Raw genomic sequence first — 25,318 nt, forward strand, 5'->3', positions numbered from 1 at the left:
ATTTATATTTTTAAAACCCAGAAGATAAAAGGCACAAATAATATTTTAACCACATTGCATTCAAAATATAAAATATTAAAGATGGAGTTTTCATTTTTTCAGAAATGTCAAGGTTAGGTCTTCTGTAAGATTTTGCAAGTTTTGGATCTACTGGAACAACTCTCAGCAGTTGTGTAAAATATTTGGATTAATGGTTGAACTTGAACTTGTGCCTTTAAAATATCTGGGGATTGACCTTGGCCACAAGAGCAGTCGTTCCTTTCAAGTTGATCCAGCAGAAATTAAATATCTGCAGGGGGCACGGGCTGAAAGATGGGGTTCTCTCCAAGTCTGTTCTCCCATGGGATGAAGCGTTCCTTCCGGCTCCTTGGAGAACCACTGTTTGGACGGCCAAAGGGACTTGTTTACAACACTTCCATCCTAGAGACCCTGAGCTTTTCATTAACCTCTTTGTCTTCGGCATTTTCAAGTGGAAATCCTAGCTGGCCTTGTGATAGTGCAGCCATTTGCCCCTCACTTCACATTTTGCCCCAGCAGATTGGTCAGAAGCTGGGGATCTCCACCCCTCTCAGCTCAAAACACTCTGAAGACCAACTTTCTCATACACAAAGGCTTTGGGAACATTTATTTAAATTTGACTTTTGAATCAATCCCAAGTGACTGTTCCTTGGCAAAAGATATGTAACTTTATCACAGATAAATTTTCCTTGCTCACAATTCCTGGCCCCGAGTTGCTGTAAGGATCATGTAGATGTGTGTTGGAAATTAAACAGTGCGCTACCAGGGTGGCCGCAATTAAATTCAGACTTGCATTCAAACCATGCCCTGTTCTGCATTTCTTCGAGAAGTTTGCTTTCTATAGACATTTCAAAATGTTCCTTCACAAAAGAAAGAGGCAGGGTGGCTGGGCCCAAGTCCCCTAAATCAGGGCAGTGAGAACAGAAAGGGGGGGGGGTGGATTTATTTGTAGGGTACCAAAGTAGCTGTTAATATACAGGGATCCTCAGACTTCTCATTTAAGGTGTTTTCTTAGGGAGCCCAAAAGTTATTCTCCCCCACTTTCACGGACAGACTACACCCGTTATTTGGAAAAGAAAGAAATTATGAGCTCATACTGACCATCAATCCACCAACATGCAAAGGTTCCTAGAAAGAAACATTTTCTTCCTCTGCTTAAAATACATTTTAGGATTGAAAGGCTGAATGTTAGCAACTTCTGATAGTAGTGAAGCATCCCAGACTCATAGTTAGAAGTTAGATGGCTTAAGTGGGGGGTGGGGGGGAGTGATCAATTTGGAATAATTTTCTATGTAAGTACAGATAGTACAATATTTAGAAAGAAGAAAACTATGGGGAATCAATTACAGACATGGTTTTTCTACACTGCAACTAAGTTTATAAAATTTGCAAGTTTGTTTGTTTGTTGGCAAAATTGCTTGAATATGGAATTCAAATTTAAATATGCTTTCTGGTTCTATGTTGAATCTAATCATTTTTATTCAGTTGAAGAAATAGACATTACATGAAGTTAAAGTTGCTGGAAAGAATTCCTAGCATTTTCATGCTTATGCCAAATGGCCATTTGAAATACTTGCCTAAAAATCTATTTGAGCATGTGCCTTTGTAACCTTTGAAAAGTTTGGGAGTTATCAGAGGAGTTGGCCTGCTCAGAGCAGATAATCACTTTTGCATAAATGTTGCCCAAAAGAACAGCTCTCTGGTTAAGGTGCAAAATAACATAATCCTAAGATTTATAACCACACCAATGATGGTCAAAAGCATCTTATTTTTTTTTTTTTGTAATGTACTTTGGAAAGTTACCACACACATTTCACATGCAAGCTTAAATGATCCTGAAAAAGACAATCACCGATTTCAGGCTGAACCGATTCCAACATTTGAGCAAATCACAAACAGCAGATCTGGCCTTGCTTAAATTTTTCCATCTCGTTGTTGAACTGAACAAAAATAAACAAATGGAAAGCCTGACAGATGAATATGACTTTTCTCATGATTTTTTAAAACCAAAAATGCAGCAGAAAACAAATACACCGCCGCCCCCGCCCCCCCCCCAGAAGTCCTTGCAAAGAAACTGCCTTTGGCATCTAGTCTGGAGCAGTCTCCCCAGACCACCCCCCTCACACTCCCACCAGAGCCCTTCCACTCTTGCTTTATCTCCTAATTTCGTGGACTGGATCGCTGAGCTGTTTATCAAAGAGCGTGCAATAAAAACGGCTTCACTCTACTACTCTGTGAACTCTTGCAATTTTCTCCCTCCTCCTGGACAGAGGCCACTAGTAATGGAAAGCCTCAGGAAAGGGGAAAAAAAAAAAGCAGATCAGTGAAAGCAAAGAAACAATAGCTGACCGTGGCTTTGACAATGCCTTCCCTCAACCCTCTTTCTGCTCCTGCTGTGACACTCCCATTCAAGAGCAAGGGCGGCAATGAGCAAGGGCGGCTGCCATCGGATGCATGGGCAATGGACTGAGGAATACAAGGCAGGGGGGAAAAAAGGAAATCAGATGAATTCTGAGCTAAGATGGCAGGGCTCTCACCTTTTCCGTGTTTTTGCGAATAGTCTGGATGGAGGCGTCCCGCAGAGAAGAAATAAAAAGGGTGTCTGAATTGTTGGACGGTGCTGAAGCCTTCTGCATTTTGCAAACGCATTTTAGAACTATTTGCGGCGGCATACTTGCTACCAGCCATCTCTCTCTCTCTCTCTCTCTCTCTCCCTCTTCTGTTTTATGTCCTGCTATCTCCATCACACCTCCATTAGTATGAAGACTTTCTGCCTGTAAGTAAGTGAGAGTGCATTCCTTAGTGCTTGAATCAAGACCCACGTCCGCATGCATTTCTAATCTAAGGAGCCTACAGCAGTTACTACAACTGTCAATTAGTCAGCAATAGCGGAGACCCTCAACGCCTCTGAAGGAACAAAGGTGGAAAGACATGCAAATACTCCAGCACCTAGATCACACAACTTCCCTGCTACAAAGATCGGCACCTTTTGCTGGTTTTTTGTTTTTTGGTTTCTTCTTGTTTTTTTGTTTGGTTTGGCTTTTTTGGTTTTTTGTTTGTTTGTTTGTTTTTCTGTTTCACTCCCAAATCTATGTGATACTACAGGCTTCTAATATATCCACCTGCATAATCAGGGATGGGAGTGCCTCTGGGTATATATGTTCCCTTGGCATCACGGAAATGCATTAAGCTGAACTTAAAGGAAACACCTGGGGACAAATCAGAGTTTATGACATATTTGATCCATGCTCCATTTTAACAACTGCAAGCAGAACTTAAATTAAGTACACGGTAGAGTTCTTTGTCCATGGCAATGGCTTTTACGAAAGAAGCTCATAAAATAGTGATAAAAAGAAGGGGGGGCAGTATTCAGCTACAGAAAAGCATGTATGAAGATTCATTCTCCTCCATAACAGATAAAATTATTTTGATTTAAATTCATGTTCGGATGTTAACATTGAGTGGTTTGCTAGAGTGTGTGTGCAGGTGTTTTGTTTTTGCCTTTTTTTTTTTTTAATTGTATGTGTTTGCTGAGTACCAGCACACATTGGAGCTATCTGTGGTAACTTTCTTTGGATGCATTCTGTGCTAACACTCTGAAGCAACAGAAAGTATTCTTTTATCTCATTTTGCAGAAACCTCAAAAAAAAAAAAGACCCTTTTGAAAAACAATGCTTGCCTTACAGTTTTCAAGGACATCCAAATATTGCTAACTTGAATACACACGCAGAAAGAGGGGGGTATAAGTATAAGTAAGAGCTGATCTGACTCACTTGTGAATACCGATATTTCAAGGGGAAGCGTGTACTCTGGATCTGATGTTCTCTGTGATTTTTTCCCTCTTTTCTGGGGCATGAAAAGCTGTTGTTTCTCCCCTCAGCACTTCTTGCTAGAATCGAAGCTCTTTCCAGACAAGGCACGGCACCCATGCTGTAAGTTAACAACCTCCTCTAACTCTGTAAACAAGACATAGTCTCACCTGAAGACATGCATTTACAGCCGAGCTGTGGTAGGAGCTGCAACACAGTACCACCTTATTTCCCTCTGCTATTTATTCCTCTTCTGGGGACTGCCCCTCTACAGAGCAGTTTCTGTTTTCTTTCTTCCTAGACAAAATGGCTCAAGCCATAATTTTACCCCTTTTAATCTGTCAGGGAGCTACAGCAGCGGAGCTATTTGGAAATCCCCCCTCCAAGAGGGCACCCCCGCCACAGAGCCTGAGCACGGAGTCGCAGGGACGGGCGGTGAGTCTAGCAAAGCTTTCACAATGGGCAGAGAGAGGAGGTGTTAGAAAGGAGGACAGACCAGGTCCCTAGCACGATAAAGCAGGGGTAGAGACGGAGGCTCAGGAACCCCACCCCCACCCCTCCAACAGACCCTGTCACTTAAGAAAGAAAAAAAAAAAAAAGAGAGAGAGAGATCCTAACGAGGTGGAGAGGGAGAAGGGAAATAGTGCTAAATAGTTGGCGAGGTGACCCACCGTCCTGTTTGCTCCTTGGCGCTTGCCGAGGGGAGTAACAGCCATAGCCGTGACATCGGTGTTGTCATGTGCCAAGTACAACCTCTGCCCAGTGCTCTCTGCCTCCCAAAAAGGAAAGAAAAGCACGCCTCAGACAGAACACAACGGGAACGAGCAGGCGCCATCGTCAAGTCACGGACCCCATCAGCACCGGCTGGTCTCTGAAAGCCCTGTATCCAGGGTCCCATTCAAAGGCAACGAAGAAGCAGAGACAATGGCAAATCAAAAACTGGCAGGGCTTCCGGAATAATTTAACTCCTCACTCCAGAATTTAGATGGGTAGAGCAAGACACACAGGCGAGAGCTCCTTCACACCAAGGCGCCGAGCATATGCCTGCCTCTCTGTGGATGTATTTTTAGACATAATATCAGGGCTAAGGCAGCCTATGCACTCATCGATAGCATGCGCTTCTCTTTTTCACTCTGAGACTAGCTGATGACTGACTGCAGGAAGCAGCCCACATTTCTCCCAAGCCAAAGGTCGGTTAGGAGCACCCCAAGCCCTAACCCATTGTCTCCGAGCATAGAGAGCATTAAATACATTTATTGTCAAGGTATGTTTCCCAAATGAGGTCATGCCTTGTGGCAAATTGTTCACTTCCCATCTTTCCACAAATGACTTAATTCCAACATCTAGAATCCCAACCAGGAGAAGAAATCACACCTTGACAAAGGCGATTCAAATACCGTAGACTGAGGATTTAAAAACACATGTATTTAGCTGGACACGTATTATCAGGAACATGCACTGCACTTCTAAACTTCTCCAAACAACATGTTTATTAAAAGCAAGAGATGGTTGATATTTTATATCCTTTAGATGGGCCTTTACGTGTGAGTATTCCTCTAGTTCACCTGAAGCTTCAAATATTTCAAATAATAAACACAACAGAAAAATTGGATAAGCAGAAAGCAAAGGAGACATCCTCTGCCTTCATGAACAAATCAAATATAATGTAGTATGCACTTGTCCAAGCCTAAGAATTTTTCCCCCATGTGGAGGATTAAAATATTTAAACACATTCCTTTAAATCTTTCATATTAGAATACACTTATTAAATATGCATGGGCACATATCTACACATATACAAAATTCTCAAGTTAATTTAAATTTATGGGAGAAATCCAAAGGATACTAGGGCAAACAATCCAAAAAAAAAAAAAAAAACCCAACCACAGAGTCATAAAAAACAATCTCTAACCACACACCATCTCTCTAAAGTTTCACACAGCACTTGAATGAGACCGGCGGACGTGAGGGTGCTGAATGAAAACAATGTTTCACAATCATGATATTCCAAATGAAATTACTGGAAACGAAAAGCAAAATGCCCACTTCCATATTTTGGGGTCAGAATTTGTTTCTGTCAGAACTGGAGGCTGTTTTTTGTTTTGTTTTGTTTTTGATGTAAATATACATGTAATCTGTAAATGCGAATTACAACATGGATGATTTCCAACTCCACAATAAGCATTCTGAGTTTTGATTTGCCTTTTAAGAGTAGAAACAGTTTATAATTTCGCATTGTAAATCTCACTAGGACCGAATGCTCTTACAAGGACTGACAGAGAAAGAATAATTCATGTCAGACCAAAAGACTGCTTTCGGTCGGCTTCACACAACCTTTTTTCCAACAGCTCTGGGCCAAAATGTGTGTAGAATCTTGAGCTGAACTATCCATCACATTTCCCTAGCCTTTCAATTAATGACACTGCAATCAGATCGATAGAATGTAATAAGAAAAGAGCTTTGCATTTCTATACCTATTAATTCGTTGAGAAACTCCAGCAGTAAGACGTGACTTGAAAGGAAAAACACTCAAAGAAAATGAATTCTCTTAGCATACTGAGCAATGACACCCTGACCCAAAAGTGAACGTGGGAGTTTCCACCTTCCAGCCAGGGTTGTTAGGACCCGAAGATCATATTGTTTATCAGGAGCAAACAGACTCTTTTCCACCAGGTTCTCTGTGGTACACACTCACACCACCACAGGGCTTGTCACACAGGTCAGTTTGGGGAATTGGGGAACAAATATCCTTGAAAGGCGAGTCAGAGAACAGGTTGGGGTCGTCGTTGCTCTGCACTGCCAAATTCGTGATCTTCGATTTTCCTAGGGCATTCTGCCTAGAGGAATTGGTTTTAGAAAGAGTAGGGTAGGGGAAGAATGATCAGAAGGCTAATTGAGTTTGGCCCCATCCCGAATCACTGCCTTGGTCCGAGACCACGTGAACAGTGACAGAGAACAACACAACAGAGTCGGCACTCTATGTGGTTATCACCAGTGACAGAGGACGGGGCAGGCGAAGTATGAATTCTCTGTGGGAAGGATGAGGCAAAAAAAAAAAAAAAAAAAAAAGGCTGTCCACCTCTATGTCCTGCAGGATCATGTGCACATCCAGACCTTAATGTCACTAGAGGTGAAGGAACAGTGACTTCAAGAACTCAGAAGCAGAGAAAAGAGGGGCAGTTGCCAGGAACGGGAAAATGGGAGACACAGGTTAAGGAGACTGTATTGTATGGGAGATTATTGTAGGAGACTATGGTTACGGAGACTGTGTTGTATACTTGAAATTTGCCAAGAGAGTAGACCAAAGTATTCTTATCCACACACACACACACACAAATGGCATGTGAGGTGGAAGATGTCTTAAATACCTTGATTGTAGTAACTTTCATAGTGTACATATTATTTGCCAATTATACCTCATAAAGGTGGAGGAAAAAACACTAATTTCAGTCCTAAGATGTAGACGCTACTACATGCAGGTTCTAATAGGGTTCGCTCAACCACTGGTATCATAGAAAAAATAGGCCTGTTAACCAAACAAATTAGAGTTTGAATCTCAGTTGTACTGACATACCTGTTAGCATCTCTGAACCTTAGGTTTGTGCTGGTAAAATACAGGTATTACTGCTTAACTCAAGGGTGGCTCTGAGGCTGAATGAGATCACACGTGCAAAGCACATGCACATACATATAACTCCTACCACCTTTCAGATTTCTGCACATAAAATAACAATAAAAATACAAGCTTATTGTACAGACTAAATGAGATATCAGGACACTCTATAAACTGCCCCAAAATGTAAAACAAAAGAGTAGTAGTAGTAGTAGTAGAAAATAACACTAAAGCTTTTTTTTTTCTTTTTAAGATTTTATTTATTTGACACACAGAGGGAGAAATCACAAGTAGGCAGAGAGGCCAGCAGAGAGAGGGGGAAAGGCACTGAGCAGAGAGCCTGATGCCGCACTCGATCCCAGGACTCCAAGATCATGACCTGAGCTGAGGCAGAGGCCCAACTCATTGAGCCACCCAGGCGCCCCAACACTAAAGCTTTTTAAAACCAAATACATCATTCAGTGTAAGGCACGAAAGATGAATAGTGTAGTCCAGTACCTCGCCGTGTGTCAAACCCATGGGGGAGTATCCACAGTTAAGTCTACCAATGGAGGCATGCCAAGTGCCTTGGACACTGCCAACCCGCCTTCCAGTGGACTCTCCCTTAGCGGCACCGCTTCCCCATAGGAAATAAGAATGAAATCACGGGATGAAATCTAGCGATGTGTCAGAGACACCTGTGCTATGAGGTAAGAATACACCACTCAGGGGACACCTGGGTGGCTTAGCCAGTTAGGCCTCCAGTTCTTGATTTTTGCATCTCAGGGTTCTGGGATCGAACCCCACATTCATCCTCAGTGAGGAGCCTGCTTAAGATTCTTGCTCTCCCTCTCCCTCTGCCCCTCCCCCCCCACTTGCATATGCTTTCTCTTTCTCCCTCTCTCTCTTAAGCAAATAAACAAATAGATCTTTTTTAAAAAATCACTGTTCAGTATTTTCTGTGTTTATAATACACGGAGAAAGGATCCCATTATTCATTTGATAAATATGTGTACGTCAATAAGATAGACATGAAGAGCCCTCTAGGTAGGAGGTACAAAAAGAAAGATTTGGCCTTCCAAGAGCTTAAAGCCCAGAAAAAAAATATTTTTTTTTAAATCATAAAATGAAAATAATCGCCAAGTGTTAAGTGAGAAGAGGACTGCAGGTCTTGGCATAAATTTTGTGGCCACTGGTATCTGGCATCTGCAGTACCAGAAGTATTTGTGAAGGACCCTTCTTATTACTTTGTCATGACAGTTACTATCTAATGAGATGAGACAGTAGATGAGGAGCTTAAAATAGTTGCTACAAACACGAAGCTCTATGAAGACGTCAGGCTCATTATCTATGCATGGTTTGGATGGAAAACATTGGGAGGCTTCTAAAGAGTAAAAATCTGTTTCAACAGCTATGGTTATGGTTAACTAAAGAGGATGTCTGCTGCTTTTTAGGGAAATAATAATGGTAATGATAATAATGACGACGATGATGATAATAATTAATAATAATAATCGTCACTACTTACATAGCACTTAAGCAGTGCCCAGCAATCTGCTAAGTGTTTTGGGCCTGGTAACCCACTTAATCCCCACAGGATCCCTATGAGGTACATCCTATTGTTATCATCATTGTTTTACAGATGAGAAAACTAAAGCACAGAGAAGTCAAGCGACTTGCCCAAGATCACACAGCTAGTACATGGCAGCCACCAAATTTCATACCCAGGTAATGTAATGCCTGAGCCCACTCTCTCGACCAGTTTGCACTTAATCATCTTTCATCTTTCATTTCCTCTGTCCTTATATTCTCATCAATTCTAGCTTTCAGTACAAAGTGGGATGGAATGGCCAGCAAGCCAAGCCTCCTTTGGGTGAGCTCTAAGAGAAAAAGGGTAATAAAACATATGTTCAAGGAAAACACAGAGAGGAAGCAAAATGTATGAGCGTGAAGCTGCTAGAAAGCCTGCCTTTTTTCTCTAGCTTCGTTTCCCAGCACACACACTGGTGAAATTATTTATTCAGAAAATGCCACTGAGCATGACTACCTACCAGACACAGCAGGCTCCCACCCCATCGAAACTTACAGGCTGGTATAAGAGACTGCCATTAACCCAGTGACAACACAGGGGCCTTAGCAGAAAAACTAGAATTGAGAAATCAGAATATTGGTTTTCCATCTGGGATGCTTTCATGAGATCAGAAATGTGTGGTTTGAGAAATTTCTCAGAGAGGAACACATCTCAGTAGAACTTTCTTCTGGTATAGGGCCCACCCTAGTCCCTTCTTCTAGTTTGCCTTCATGTTCTGTGTCGCAGTGTGACGTGCGCTACTCACCTGAACTCCCTCCGAACTACTTTGAAGATGCAGGTCCTCTGCTTCTCAACCTACCCTAGTCCCCTACTACAAGTGAGGGAAGGAAGACACCTTTCCCTCTGCCTCTCTCCCTTGATGTTTAACAGACACCCAAAAACATTTTTTTTTTCAAATAATGCAGGTATGCACATTTTAATAATGTTTATGACTTTTCCTGGTTATAACAGTAAAATGTTTGCTACCAAATTTTCATAAGAAAATAGCAAAACCTAAATATTACAGTTAAAAATTATATTCTACGTTGGCTAACTGAACATAATAAATAAATAAAATGATCCAAAGTAATAACAATTAAAGATAACCACATTTGCTATTTCATCAGATTTTCTTCTAATCTTTTACAGATTAGAACTTGTAGAACATTTGGATCATAATGTAAATAATTTTGCTTCCCACCCTTTTAATTTGACATCATTTTTGGTGTTTAGTATCTTTTGTAACATTATGTAATATTCTATTCTAAAGAAATGTGAGGGGTTCCTGGGTGGCTCAGTTGGTTAAGCAACTGCCTTCGGCCCAGGTCATGATCCCAGGGTCCTGGGATGGAGGCCCACATCAGGCTCCTTGCTCAGTGGGATCCTGCTTCCCCCTCTCCCTCTGCCAGCTGATCCCCCTGCTTGTACTCATTCTCTCTCTGTCAAATAAATAAGTAAAATCTTTTTTTAAAATGTGATTTAACTATTTCCCCAATATTGCATATTTAGGATGTATTTTGGATTTATATTATACATAAGGTTGTAACAGACATCTTTTTTTTTTTTTTTTTTTTTTTTTTTTACAAAACTATTTGACCATTTTCCTTAGTACAGATTAGGAGTGGGACAATTGGATCAAAGTGTTTTCTTTTATGTCTTTCAAAACCACTTTCCAAAAAAGTTTTTCCAATTAGCATACTTAACTATTGGAGGAAATTCTCAATTCTCTGCAGTATCACAAGCCTCAAGTTTTGTTTTATTTACTTTACTATCTACTATTTGCTTAGCAATGCTGTTTCATTTTTTATTTCTGTGTATCTAGTAAGTTCGGATTGATATTTTAAGAACTCATTGACCATTTTAAAAATTTTATTAACTACCTGTGTCTTTTCTATACACATATATATGTATATCTTGCACGCACACATTGTCAACTATTGCAAATACATTTTCCAAGTTGCTTATGACGTTTTAGTATACTGAACTTTAGTATTCTATATACAAACTGATATTTTCTTTTGTGATATCAGCAGATGCTTTTATATTCTGAGGTATGTCCCACTCAAAATTAAACACCTATGTTGTCTTCAAGTTATCTTACATGTAATCTGCCTAAAATATATTTGGGTGCATTTTGTAAGATAAGGATATAACTTGAGGGTTTTATTTTCCTTAAACTGGCAATTTTCCCAGTATCCATCCCCATTTCTATCGATATTTTAAGTATGATAAAGTACATATTTTCAAACCTATCTCAGAGCCACCTTTTCTGCTCAGATGTTTATGCATTTAAATTCTTTCCAGTAAACGAGCTATCAGAGCATTTTTCTGTGTCATCATCTCTAGGACTGAAAGACTTCTGCTCTCAGGGTGAGAGACAAAAATAGCCTATTATTAAAGACTGGGCTGAGTTGTATGGCCGATTTTAGGTGTGATAAGAACGCTGCTAAAACTAGCTGGCTCTCAGGAGTGGCCTTGATGGCCAAAGGGCTGAAATTGAATTCGAAGGAGTTGAGATTAGGGCAGAAGATTCCACCTTAAGGCAACAGGGAAAGGCAAGAGTCAAAGGGGTTAATCAAATAAAAATCTACAGGAGAAAGTCAAGACCCAGGCACTGACAAGAGCACTTTAAATTAAAGTTTGAAGAGACCAGACCAGGCTTGAGCTCATTCTCGCAGAACCAGTTGAAGTCAAGAGGCAAAGCATCTCTAAGAGAGGAAGATAGAATATGAAAGTGTGCAGGGATGGGGGCCCCGGGCTGACATCCCAGGATGGCACAGGGACAATGCACGGACAGTCAGAGTGGGTCAAGGCCAAGGCCAGATCGCTTGGGCACCTTCACTACAGTGAGTATTTTCCCCGAAACAAATCAATGTATTATAAAGAATAGATGGGTCATTTACATTCCCTTCTCTTTCTTCGGTACCAAGATTGAGTTTGGATGGAAATAAACAGAGGGGATTCCTGCCTCAGTTCACCTTCTCCCCGTGCAGTGCCAGAATCAGTTCCAGCGGAAAGCAAGAACAGTGAGCAGCTCATTCACCTGAAGTGTGCTGGTATTGCAAACGTGAAAGTTTCCGGTGGGGGGAAACAGGTCAATTTGATGATGCAAGGTTGCCAAAAGAAAGAACATTTGCCCTTTCCAAGGTACAGGGAGGAAAGGGCTGTGGCATAATGGTGGAAAAACTTGTCAGCTCTCTACTGCAGTTTTGACGGACCATCTGTCTGGCACACAATTAACTAGTCCCCCATTGCCACCTCACTGAATGGTCCACACAGGGCTTCTCTGGGCGTGTGGGGGGCAGGTAATAAACTGTGGCTAGAAACACGGCCTCTAGATTGAGCTGACCAAAGCTTGAGTCTTACTATAGCAGTAACTTGCTGTGTGATCTTTGTTTTTTAAGATTTATTTATTTGAGAGAGAGAGAGAGCAGGGGCAGAGGGAGAAAATCCTCAGGCAGACTCCCTGCTGGGCACAGAACCCGACGCAGGGCTCGATCTCACAACCCATGAGGTCATGACCTGAGCTGAAACCAAGAGTCAGACGCTCAACCGACTGAGTCACCCAGATGCCCTTGCTGTGTGATCCTGAGTAAGTTCCTTAACCTCTCTGAGCATCACTCTCGTCACCAGCAATGTGAGCATAGTACTGCTATTCCCCTCACAGGGTTATTGTAACAGTAAAAAAGAAAACACCTATGAACCATACAGATGATATGAGACAGATAACTGAATTGCATTCAAATAAATATTAAACCATATTAGGAGGCAATACAGGGAATGCAAGCTGCAGAACTAAACCTGAGTTCACCAGCTCTCCCACTTGTTTGTTCTGATCCATCCCTCTGTGCCTCATCCACCAAATGGGTATACGCATACAGCAATCCCCACTCCACAGGCTGCTACAAAGGTTAAATGAAGTGATACATTCACACAGGCACTTGGAACAGTGCTTGTCTCTATAAAAATTAACTGTTATTGCTGTTGTTTTAGGATCCAGAACGTACAGCTGGATTCCCCAGGTCAAAAGTCAGCCAGAGACTGAAAACGTGAAATGAGTGGAAATGTCTTTCCCACTGGAAATACACTATAACCAAATCTGATTTTTTGAGTCGATTCTCCCATCCCTAATGGAAAATCCACATTGCAATAAAATGGATTCCTGTGGCAATGCTAGAGGCATCCAGCATGTAATCACAGACAAGGCAGCACCTCTAAAACAGCTGGAATGACAGTTCCAGGGGTCTACTGAGCTCATCCAGAGGGCATAGAGATGTCTTTATGCTAGACTGTCACAGCAGGCATTCTCTCTCAACTGCTTTCGGGGAGATCCTATGGGTGGTCTCCCAGCCAGAAGCCAGGACTTGCCTCTGATAATAATCCCAAGGAGATCCTACAATGTCCTGACTATGCATCTCTGCCCACACATTTACTTTAAAATTCATTCAACTATCCAACTATCAAGCATTTATTTCCATGCCTAGGCTAGGGGCTAAGTATATAAAATGAACAAAGCAAACTCGGTTCCTGACTTATGGAGCTTACATTCTAGCGGGAGCACCAAACACGACTCTGGTAACTGCTCAGCTAAATACATAATTGCAAATCAAGAGAGAGGTTCAAGTGAGAAGAGGAAGAGCCAACATGGGGATCTGCAGGGGAACATCTCCCTGAGCAAGTGGCACCTAAGCTGATGTGAAACACGATATAGAAGAAGCAACAGCAGCTTTGAGAATAAAATTTTCATAAACACTGGCTCAAAGGAAGCAATCCACAAGGTTGAAGAAGTTACTGATACTGCCCACCGGAAGTTATGCTGTCACTAGTGAGCACAGGTTCAAGAATGCAAGAACTCCGATGACTTGAGCCTACCAGCCCTCGGATGAAAGAGATAAAGGGAAAAGCAGACAGCAGCCTAGTACCACCGACCTCGAGGAAGGAAAAGCAAGGTGGGCAGACATAGAGGCTTTGCCATAGAGACAGTTCCCCCCTAGAGCCCCTGATCTGCATCCCAGAGACACAGGGTCTGGTTTGGAGAACCAGCAGCACAAAGCACTGTCAATGTGAATTACAGAAGCCATGGTGGTTCAAGAAGGTTGGAGACCTGGGTCATAGGTAGATGGGACAGTCCCCATAGCTTGGCTCAGAGCAGGCTTGGAGGAAGAAAGGAATGGAAGCTTAAATCCCTAGGTAGTCTCCATAGAAGTTAAGATGTTCCTTCCAAACTCCTTTCATCCTCCCCAAAGCCAATTCAAGGCTGGCCTCGTTCCATGAGATTCCCCACTCCCCTGAGCGTGTGTCATTGCCCCACCTGTATCATACTTCCATGGTACTGTGCTGCCTTGCTCTCCAGTCTCTTCATGACTTCTTTTCGTGCCCACTCAATATAATATACTTCTCAAGGACAAGGACTATCCCTTCCCTTCTTTTGTGCTTCCCACGGTGCCTGGTTTAGTATTGTGCCCACTGAAGGCACTTAACATATCAGTGTCTGTTAGAGAAATGAATGGTTTAATTAATCCTTATATCGGGAAGATTTCAGTATGTTAAAGGAAGAAAGAAAGAGAGAGAAAGAACAAGCTTTGCATATAACAAAACCGAGCCATCCCTTGCTAGGGCTGGATAGTCATTTCAGAGAGTGTTTAATACTGCATATTGGTTATTTAAATGGAGGGCACAAGGTCCTATAGGTGGAGATTTTCATCTATCCAGGGTAATTGAAGAGCTTCTTCACCTAGCAAGATGTGATGGACAAGAAAGACCTTCCAAAGTCTTTCCATTTCTAATTCTGATTCTATGGATTCTGACTTGTCACCATCTCAATCCAACAGTCCACGGTATGAACGTTAGGCGGCCCTTATAACAGGCCCTGAACCATCTCACTCAAAGGACACTCTGAACACATCAGAGCCTTCTCGGCTCTAGAACGGAACCCCCACTTTCACTACCTCCACCAGCACCGGCACTGGGACACCCACCAAACCAAAGTGCATACTCCCAACCCACCAGAGTACAGCCATTGGTTTAATTTCCTTACTGCTGGGCTTATGTGGCGGGCGGGGGGCGGGGGGAATTGCCACCTTACACAATTTGTTTAAAAATAGAACAAGGACCACTTGGACTGCTGTGCAATGCCGTTTTACTCTCTTCCCGTCCTAATAAAGGTACTGTATCAGGAAACCTTTGGAAAAGTCTTGCAGGGGGTGAGGGGAGATAAAAGTGATTTTATTGTAGTTGTGTTATTATTATTCTCATTTAAAAGTTTTAACTTTTACTCCCAGGTAGGCTTTAAGCACTCCTTTCTAGTTAGCTCTAACGAGAATTAATAAAAAACATCAGAACATAAAACTTGCCTCTCAAAAGGTGCCCATGGCCATCAACTCTGATGTCACTGCTTCAAGAAGCCACTGAAACAAAAGGCCAGGCTTCTCCGAGCCAGTCATGTCACAGGGTCCCGCGGCAGCCAGGCTGCAGGACAGAAAGGTCTGAGTCTCCATACAGAAAGCATCCATCACTCCCTGGACTCGTGCCCCAGCACAAAGGCCTCGGTTCTCTCTCGTTAGGCAGCACAGTATGCCCTCTCACAGACCCCTTGTCACACTCCGTGACCTCCTCTGTCGGTGTATTCTTTGTTTCCTTCTCTTACTTCAAAATAACTCAGCCAGGACAGAATTGAAGCCCAGCCAAGTTTTCATTTTACATGTTGCCCCTCTCTCTTGAGAGTCTTGGATGAGTTTTCTGGTTAGGCAGGAGCTAGGCTTTCACGTTGGAGGAAGTCATTGTTTTTGTGTGGAGTGTCTACCTGTAGCAAGGGGAAAAAAAAAATACACACAGCCTCGCCACAAAGAAGCAGAAGTGCATTTTCCCAGGACAGCTGCTGGGAGTCTACCAGTGTGGAATTATTTGATTCCCTTAGACTGTTCTAGTCCTGCTGAGTACCAACTCCCGTGCTCATGCACCCTTCACCCCCCACCCAACAAACCCAAACTCCAGTCAGAGTTCAACGAAATCAATTCACAGATGAAGGAAGAAAGTATTTAGAGAGACAGATTGCCCCCACACAGCAGAAACTGGCAGCATAAATCACAGGAAATGATTCGAAGGGGCCATGAAAAGCCCAGTGAGCTTCTTGGTCCATTATGCATTCAGCCTGGAATAATGACCCCTAATTTATTTTAGCCACATTCCTCTTTGGTGGGGATGCCCTTAATCTCACTCTGAAGATTTCAGAACACTTTTCTGTTGTTCTTCTTGCCTTTAAACCAGGGCCTCTAGCTCATTTTCTAGCTGTGGAGTAGTTAATCTACTCAAACGTTTCCCCCTACATAACCATCTGTTCTACCTTGCATTTTCTACCTTTTCACGCTATCTTGGCCTCAGCCTGCTCTTCCGGCTCATTCGGTGTTCTTTAATTTCTCCTCTGCCTTTATGTCTGGTTGCTTATGTTTTGAGGCAGACAATGGAGGTGATATAGGCTATTATTCATGAGTAGCTTCAAGGGTAACGTGAGAAGGGCCTCATCTCCTGACCCCTCTTAGCATAAGAATTGCTGATAAAATTCTGAACTCAAAAGACAAGTTCTGAGGAAAATATCAGAGCACTACTCACTCTGGAGCAGCTTTCTAGAGAAAGAACCTTGGGGAGAGGAGTCAAAAAAATTTTTTTTTCTACTAAATTTTAAAAAGCTTGCCTCACGCAAAGTTGCAAATAGACTATAATCAAAACCGCCATTTTTCTACCAACAGCCAACTGTTTAATGGGTTCATCTCCAAACCTAATAAACTGTGGGTCGTTCCCACGCAGCCAAGCGGACTCTTTCGTTTTTTCCCTCCTCACCTTTTCTTGATTCAGCCTCGAATGCACAGTGACACGGCAGAAGGTGAGCAGTGGGGAGGAGAAAGCCTAAATCACCTACTGGCTACCTAATCGCTTTCTAATTACTCAGGAGTTGCCACTCGGAGAAGTGTGGGGACCCTGTGAAATGCCTGGAACTGTGGTTCTTTGAGGAGCTTCATCCAACAATTATCATTCATGTGGTAATGCCCCTGGTCTCTGTAAACACAGGCAAAACAAATGACTCCTTGCTACCCATCTTCCCTGGGGCATCTTTTCCAGAACAGAAGCTTCAGATCTTCCTACTTCAATGTTATGTTCCCTTTGCCATCCGGGTCTCTCTCTGGAACAGCAACCAGATACTGCGGAAGTTTTACTAGACTTCTCCTGGTGCTAACAGTGGCCAACTATCCACCCTGTGGTTCAATCCAGAAACCTGGGAGTTACCCCAGCTTCCTCCTCAAAATTACTCTCATGCCCAAGAACCAATCCTCCCAGGTATCTCCAAATGCATCACCCACTTTGGTCAATTTTCCAGGGCCCTGCTGCACTCTGAAACCATATCTGCAGTTCTTCTTGCTTAGAGGATCCAAACTCTGCTTCTGATGATCATATTCTCCAATCCTTCTCCACAAAAACACCAGAATGTTCTCTTTTTTAAAAAAATTTTTAAAAGAGCCTGCCATTTTGTTGTTATTTAAAACATGCACTATTCCTTGGTTACTTTAAGATGAATGTTCATCCCCTTAGCGTGGCATACAATCCCTTTGCAATCTGACTCCTACCCACTTCCTCAGACTCAATTTCTGTCAACCCCTCAGACTCTCACTGAGGTGCAAACATATGGAAGTACTTGCATCCTCTGCGTGCGCCATGCTCTCTCACAGTTCTTTCCTGCGTAGACACTGTTCCCTCTATTCATAATGTCCTCTCTTCCTTTGGCCCTCTGTCTAGCTAACACCAGCTCGTCAGTCAGGACTCAGTTCATGCATAACGGTCAAACTCCCCTGGCACTTAGGGGCCTCCTTCCTTATGTGTGCCAAAGCACCTTGTACTTTCTTTCATTATTCATCTGAAAAATGTCTATGAAATGCCTGACACATTGTTTTTTATATACTCGCCACACCCACTAGATGTGCACTCTCTGAGAACAAAGGTTGTGCTACCCTTGTGTTTTAGGATCTTCAATGACTAGCACGTTGCCTAACCCAGAGTAGGTGACTCTCACAGCCCAGTGGGTGAATATACTGGGCATGTATAGACCCAGTATTAAAGTCAATGGTCTACTCTTTCCCCAGAAGAAACATTCCTTCTAGTTTTCTTATACACCTTCAAGAACAGTACAGTGTATTAACAAAAGCACTCTTCTTTGAGTTAGAACCCCTAGGTTCTAGTCCAGCTCCATTATCAGGAAGGTGTGAAATCTGGAGCAAACCACCAAAAAACAGCCAACATTCATTCAACACTGATGATATGGAGGCTCTTGGCTAAGCATGTTATGGACGTGATTTTCTTTTTTCCTCACAGCCAATGGAGGAGATAGATATTAATATATACACACTTTATCGAGGAAGAATTTAAGACACTCAAACCCCTGTTTGAAATTGCCCCCCTTTATCTAGGTTATTGAGGGACAAATTGAGACTTGGTATATAAAGGAGCTTTACCAACTGTTGAGAGCTATACACACATAAGTCACTGTAATCATGGAAAGCAATGAAGATTGTCTAAGTATAATGGATGTTCTGTGACTCTAGTGAGAAGCCAGATTCTACTAGGTGAAGATCCAGATTACAGAGCTGAATGAAGAAGACATAGCTGAAACACACTGCCAAATCTGAGATACGTAATAAAACCAAGGAACACAACGTGCCCAACCCCTTTGCATTTTGTGATGGTAGAAAACCAATGTTGAAAGCTGCAGAAAGCCACACAGCTTATTTGTACATAGGTTGGGACTCCTGGGTCAACACTGAACTATTTTTAGCCCACTTTGTGTGGACGAAAGTTCGTGAATATGAATATGAAGTTTAGAGAATGACACTGATGGATCCGAGTGTTCCCTTTAGAGAGCACCTGGGTACTTCAGAGCCAACATTAAACTCACAACATGCTCCTGACCTCTCTCCTCACGGGCATTTTTAATTACCATGTCTGTCTTTACTAGGCATCCAACAGGTACCATATTCAACAGGGCCAACACATAAAAGGCAGAAATAACATTTATCCAGGAAACTGAGCTTAATAAGAAGCATTAGGATGTACTAGAAAGAGAAAATTCTTTCGCACCAAACAGATGTGAGGGGAAACCCTAAACTCTACCACTTCACTGGGTTGCCGGTAATCGAGCAAACCATTTTCCTGAACTTTGGTTTTCTCACCTCTGAAATGAACAAATGATGCCTCGTTATCGAAGGAATAAAATCTTTGCCACAGTGGGCAAATACAGGTTGGCTTCTCTTCTGTCCATCAGCCATGTTCAGGTGATATATGAAGAGCCTTGACCAATTTGCCAACTCTACTTACCTCCCTACTCTTAAGAAGTGACCATGTTGGTCTGCTGTCACTCCATGTAAATATAGAACCATCAAAGACATAAAACATGTTTCTCCTTTTCTTATCACAAATAGCAAATCTACATCTGGGCAACTTGAGGTACCCTGAGGAATAATGGTACCCTTATTGAATAATGGGTTTAGTGTGTGTTGAGTGGTGCTGAGTTCTCCTGCATGGCTCTTTTCAGAAGTCTAAAGGGGTCGATCGAATATGGTGAAGAACATTAACATCGGTTGGATACGCTTTGAGGCCAGATTGTACAGACTGCAGGGCCCTGAAATCAAACTGACAGAGTTCAAATTTCACCCCAGCAGGTACTAGCTGCCTGGTCTTGGGAAAGTTACTTTTCTTCAGACATGGAACGTGTCGTCTGTAGAATGGGCAGAATAATGGAACCTATTTACAGATACACAGTAAGAGTTAAATAAATCATTGCAGATAAAGTCGTTGGCACCAGGCTTCATGCATAGTTAAGCACTTAATAAATGCAAATGGTCGTCAATACTCATGTCACATGCATTCTTAAGTGGGGAAGAAAAATCAAAATAAGAGAAACATAGGCTTGATTTTGTGGAAAGAGTTGTATTTTTGTCATCCTTTATTTGTATTATTTGGCAGCTGATACCGTAACTATACGTATTTTGTATGGGGAGTTCTTCAAGAAGTTAACTTGTTCTCATGTCCTCCCACATTTCTCAAATTACATCCTTTGCCTGGGAAATTCCCAACCCCGGTCTACCTTTCATCCATTAGGAAGCCCTTAAAATGCCTCCCAATGACTCCTCGCTCCACAAAACCTTCCAGGAATCCCCAAAGGAAAACAGCAGCTGGTCCCACTTGTGTCTTATCTAAAACTGACGTTCTAGAGATCAACCACTCCCTTATCACAGCCCCATCAAGTGCACTTGGCTTTGGTATTGAGCCCTGTTTGAACCACCCATTACTTTCTCAGCTGAAGTCACTGGATCCATGGCAATAGCATTCCAGTTGGCATCAAGAGATTTGGAGTTCAAACCTTGGCTCTCTGCTCACTCTGACTTTTGTATGCTTTATCTCACTGAACCTTGTTTTCATCAAATGAAAATGGACATCATAACATGCAGACAATAGAACATTACTCAGTGCTAAAAAGAAAGATGCTATCAAGCCATGAAAAGACATGGAAGAAACAAATACCTAAAGTAAGAGGACGAGGCTAACCTGAAAAGGATACACACTATACGGGGCCAACAACATAATATGCGAGAAAAAGCAATACTGTGGAGAGCGGGAAAAGATCAGGTGCATAGGTTAAGGATGGAGGAAAGAACAGGCAGAGCAGAGCAGAGCAGATTTTCAGAGCAGTGATTCTCTGTCTGATACCCAAGTAGTGGACTCGCGTCATTATATATTTGTTCAAACCCTTAGAATGTACCATCCAGAGTGAACCCTGATATGAACGATGGACTCTGGGTGATGACGATGTGGCAATGGGGGTTCACCGATTGTAACAAATAAGCCATTCTGGTGGGAGATGTTGACCACAGCATTCTAGAAAACACTAACAGAATTCTAAAAACAATTATTCCCTAAATATTGATAGTATGAGGATAACAATTATTCTGTGACTTTCCAGGCTATGTTGTTTAAGTTCATTATCTTCTCCATCAAGGAAGCAGGCACTTTTTCTATCATTGAGACAAGTTTTTGTTTTTTTGTTTTTTTTTTGCTTGGTTGGGTTTTTTTTGTTTGTTTGTTTGTTTGTTTGTTTTTTATAAGGCACTTGCTACCGGTGCACACACAGATACACAGATTAAAATCAAGTGAATTAGGGCTGGGACTAGGGTCACAATCTGTGAGGCACTTGCCTCAGGCACAGATTTAAGGTAGATAAAAAATCTCAATAATCAAGATAAATAATGTATTAATGCAGCACGGTAAGAAGTAAAATTAATGCAAAAATTCCTGTAGAAAAAGACAGGCTTAGTATTAGTGATTTGTCTTTTTGACTTAGGTCCTGACATGTCTTGGCACAGAACTGAAAAACCCTTGGACACCTGCCTCCGCTATTCCACAAAGGTAAAACTTAATGAGATCTTATTCAGGCATCCCAGCGGCATCACTGTCCTTCATTTGAGGATATGCTCACTTTTATAATAATGTCCAGAACTACTCTTTAATTTTGGCAGTGTTGTTCATTAGAGGGCACATGTTAGGTGGTGATTTTAGTACAACACTAAATATAAGAGCTGCAAAGCTATCTGTCCCCAATTTCTAACTTCAGCTCTCTTATTCTCCCTCCGTAACATCCTGGAATAGTTCACTGGCCTTCGTCACTTTTGCCATAACCAAGAAAATATGTTCAGTCCGGTAACACATCCCAGGTCTTTGACTTGGGCAAAGGGCCCAGTGGCTTCACCACACACAAGCACTCAAGGAAAATGAATAGCAGACATTCACCATCCTGCTTTCTACTCTCTAAAACTCAGTGACAGCCAGGAAGAACTAGGAACAAGCAGGTGTGGGTGTGAGTGTATCAGGGAGGTTGAGGGAAGAGAAACTTGAAGGAGAATGTGGGCAAACCTCCATGATCTCGTATTTCTAGATGATCCCTAGTCTCATTTGTCAATAAACAAACCCTACAAGGACAATTAGCTGGCCCACTCTCTTTCCTGTGGAGATGACTCATCATTCATTCAATAGATACTTCCTGAGCACCTGTGATAAGCAGGGCACCAAGCTTTAAAGTGTTGAGGATACAAAGGGAAAGTGTTAGGTACAAAAGACAGGTTTGCCTTTCATAAGCCTAGCAAACCGACATAAAGGATAAAGTGTGTAACAAGAGCCTCCTTACTGTTTACAATAATTTCACACAAATACCATTTTCATACTTGATCTTTATCATCCTCTAACAAAAGATCGGTAAGTATCTATCACCACTCCCATTTCAAAGATGAGTAAGTCACGTTCACTTATAAAGAGTGAATCTAGAATTAGGACCCAAATGTTCTGGCTTCTGCAAGATAATGCATATATGACAAGGTCCAGGGAGGTAGTATAACGCACCTACGTGTTGTAGAAGGAGATTAGAAATGCTAGAATTACTTCCGAGTGGGGTACAGAAAGAGGAATCATGAAGAAGAATCAGGACAGGCAAAAGGATATGGCAGAAGAGTTCCAGCGAGATGAGAATGGACATGAAAGACAGACACTCTGAGCAAAAGAGGTTGGTGTGGGCAAAGGCAAGCAGGTAAGCAATCGAGGTGCACATCGGCCCTAGAAAGCCACACTGATGGTACAGCAGGAAAGGCCTGCTTGGGAAGTGTTGGCTAACGTGGAAAAATAAGGTCATGGAAGTGGTACATATAGGGCTAAGGAGTTTGCAGTTTATGAGGTAGAAGAAAGGAAGATTAAAGTTTTATACAGAAAAGTGAAATATAAGGAGAATGATCTAATTTTAAGAAGAATGATCTGCTTGTGGATGGGATACAGGGTGGTTTGGTGGAGAGAAACTCTGGACCCAGGAAGCCCCGAAGAAGGCCATTTCAGAGGGCCAAGTAATAAGATCCTCAGCTGGTGATGGAAAGGGAGAAAAATCAAAAGGAGTGCTTGTCAGAAAACCTGGTTTCAATTCTCTTTTACTGTATTCATTTCCCAAAGGACTGGGGAAAACTAATACAGGCGTGTCATTTGATGTATATTTTTATTAATCAAATTTCATAATGTACCACATGCCAGATGTTATAGTAAAGCATCGGGATACTGGGGTGAAGAAGACAAGTCCTTGCCTTTGAAAGGCCAAGAGAGAAAGCTCAAGAAAAAGCAGCCAGCTGTCCCAGGCAAGTCAGGGAAGGCTTTATAGGATTGATGCCTGAACTAAGATTTAAAGCATGTGTAGGAAGTTTGTTAGGCAGAAAAAAAGGAGTGAGTATATTTTGTAAAGAAGGAGAGAGACAGGGTATATGGAAAGATATTAAAGCAGAAACAGCATAGGGAGTTTTAAGGAATCCAAGTAATTGGGTAGGGCTAGAATAAGGGTGACTTTGGGGGATTTTTTTTTCAGCTTTATTGAGATAGAATGACATGAAACGCTGTGTAAGTTTAAGGTATACACTGCGATGATTTGATATATGTATACACTGTGAAATGATCATCACAATAAGGTTAGTTAACACATACACTAGCTCACATAGTTACCTTTTTCTTGTGTCTGGTGAAAATATTTAAGATCTGCTCTCAGCACCTTTCAAGTATATAATACGGTACTGTTACAGTCACCACGCTGTCTGAAAGTCAGATCCCCAAAAGATAATCATCTTATACCAGAAGTCTGCACCCGTTGACCAGCATCTCCCCATTTCCCACGCCCTCCCCACTGGCTCCTGCAACCACCACACTGCTCTGTTTCTATGAGTTCAGCTTTTTTAAGATTCTCCATGTAAGTGAGATTATACAGATTTAGGGTGAATTTGGGCAAATGAGAGCAAGCAGGAGGAAAATGAGAAGTGGCCGTAGTGTCCACACAGTATTGGGGCTTGCTTCCGAAGAGGAAGTGTAGCCATTAGAGCATTCCAGTGGGGTGATGGCACGATCAGGGCGGGGGCAGAGAAGGGTAAAGGAAAAGGCCATGAAGAAAGGATGAGAGACGATCGCGGCTGGAGACACAGAGTCTTTTAGGGAAAACTTACCAATTTTCTGGGCAAAAACAGATGAGAGGCAGGGCAGTAGAAGCAACAGTGATGGAGTGATATTTAGAAGGAAGAATCACTATTCCTCAAGGGACATGGCAAAATCCACTAACCATGGAGGACAAACACCTTCTAACTTGTATCCTACCTTCAATTGCTTGAAGTTTCCTGAATTTCCTGAAATCCTGTCTTGATTATCTGGGACCAGAGCAGGCTTCCGAGAGAAAGAGCGCAGGGTGATCGGTTGTGCTGGCTGCCGCGGGTGTGACACAGGGGACTGGTGACAGGCATGCCGGGTGTATCTGTCATTTCTGATGGCCAGGACACTCCCTGGGGACAAGATGAACCTAAACTAAGATAGATAACACAATCTGAGCTTTTTTTTAAATCTGAGGGTCCTTTAAAAAGACCCTCAGATTAAAAAAAAAAAGCATGGTGTCACACAAAATCTCATTCTATGGTCTCACAATTTTGATTGTTCAAAAACTTAATCTCAGGGAACCTGGGTGGCTCAGTCGGCTGAGCGACCGACTTTTGGTTTCGGCTCAGATCATGATCTCAGGGTTCTGGGATCGAGCCCCATGTCAGTCTCTGTGCTCAGCGGGGAATCTGGTTAAGGGTTCTCTCCTCTTCACCCTCTGTCCCTCCCCCAACTCATACTCTCCCTCTCTCTTTCTCAAATAAATAAATAAATTTTTTTTAATGGGTAGGAAAATACCTATTTTATAAGATTGCATGAGGACTGACTGAAACAATGCACAAAGATTTTAGTATACAATAAATTACATTAGCTCTAGCAATAATTGTATTGTTATTATAACCCAATACTGTCTTGGAACTAAAGGAACTTTATTTATTTTGTAAAGAGTCTGGAACTGCAGAGACCCTTTACTCCAATCTCTTCATCTCATAGAGGGCCTGTCTCTGAGAAAGTTGACATGGCTCAGCAAGGCTGCCCGTTCAGCCAGGAGTCAGAACTAGAATCTAGTCCCTCAGACCTCCAGATCTTCTTCCCACTCTATCCCATGGGATTGGCTATTTGCCTTTTTTTTTCTCCTCTGCATACCATGTAACCCCTTCTAAACAATATAGTGCACCAAAACCTAGAACTCTTCCTTCATACCTTTGAAGTTCTCAGGTCCCTGTCCATATCCTCTCACCACCCTCTAGAGACCTACAACCGCACTCGGGGCACAGCATGGGCACAAGCAGTGTGATTGCCTCTCTAATGTTTTAAAAATATTTCCTTTTAAGTCCTGCTACACAGGTGTGA

The 25,318-nt window shown here is 42.2% G+C and overlaps 1 pseudogene; it reads right to left on the reverse strand.

The window, feature by feature from the left end:
- LOC116599327 overlaps window positions 1-25,318 on the reverse strand; it is a 111,839-nt pseudogene that overhangs the window by 63,789 nt on the left and 22,732 nt on the right.

This window comes from Mustela erminea, chromosome 9 (assembly GCF_009829155.1).
Source record: "Mustela erminea isolate mMusErm1 chromosome 9, mMusErm1.Pri, whole genome shotgun sequence".
NCBI lineage: Eukaryota > Metazoa > Chordata > Mammalia > Carnivora > Mustelidae > Mustela > Mustela erminea.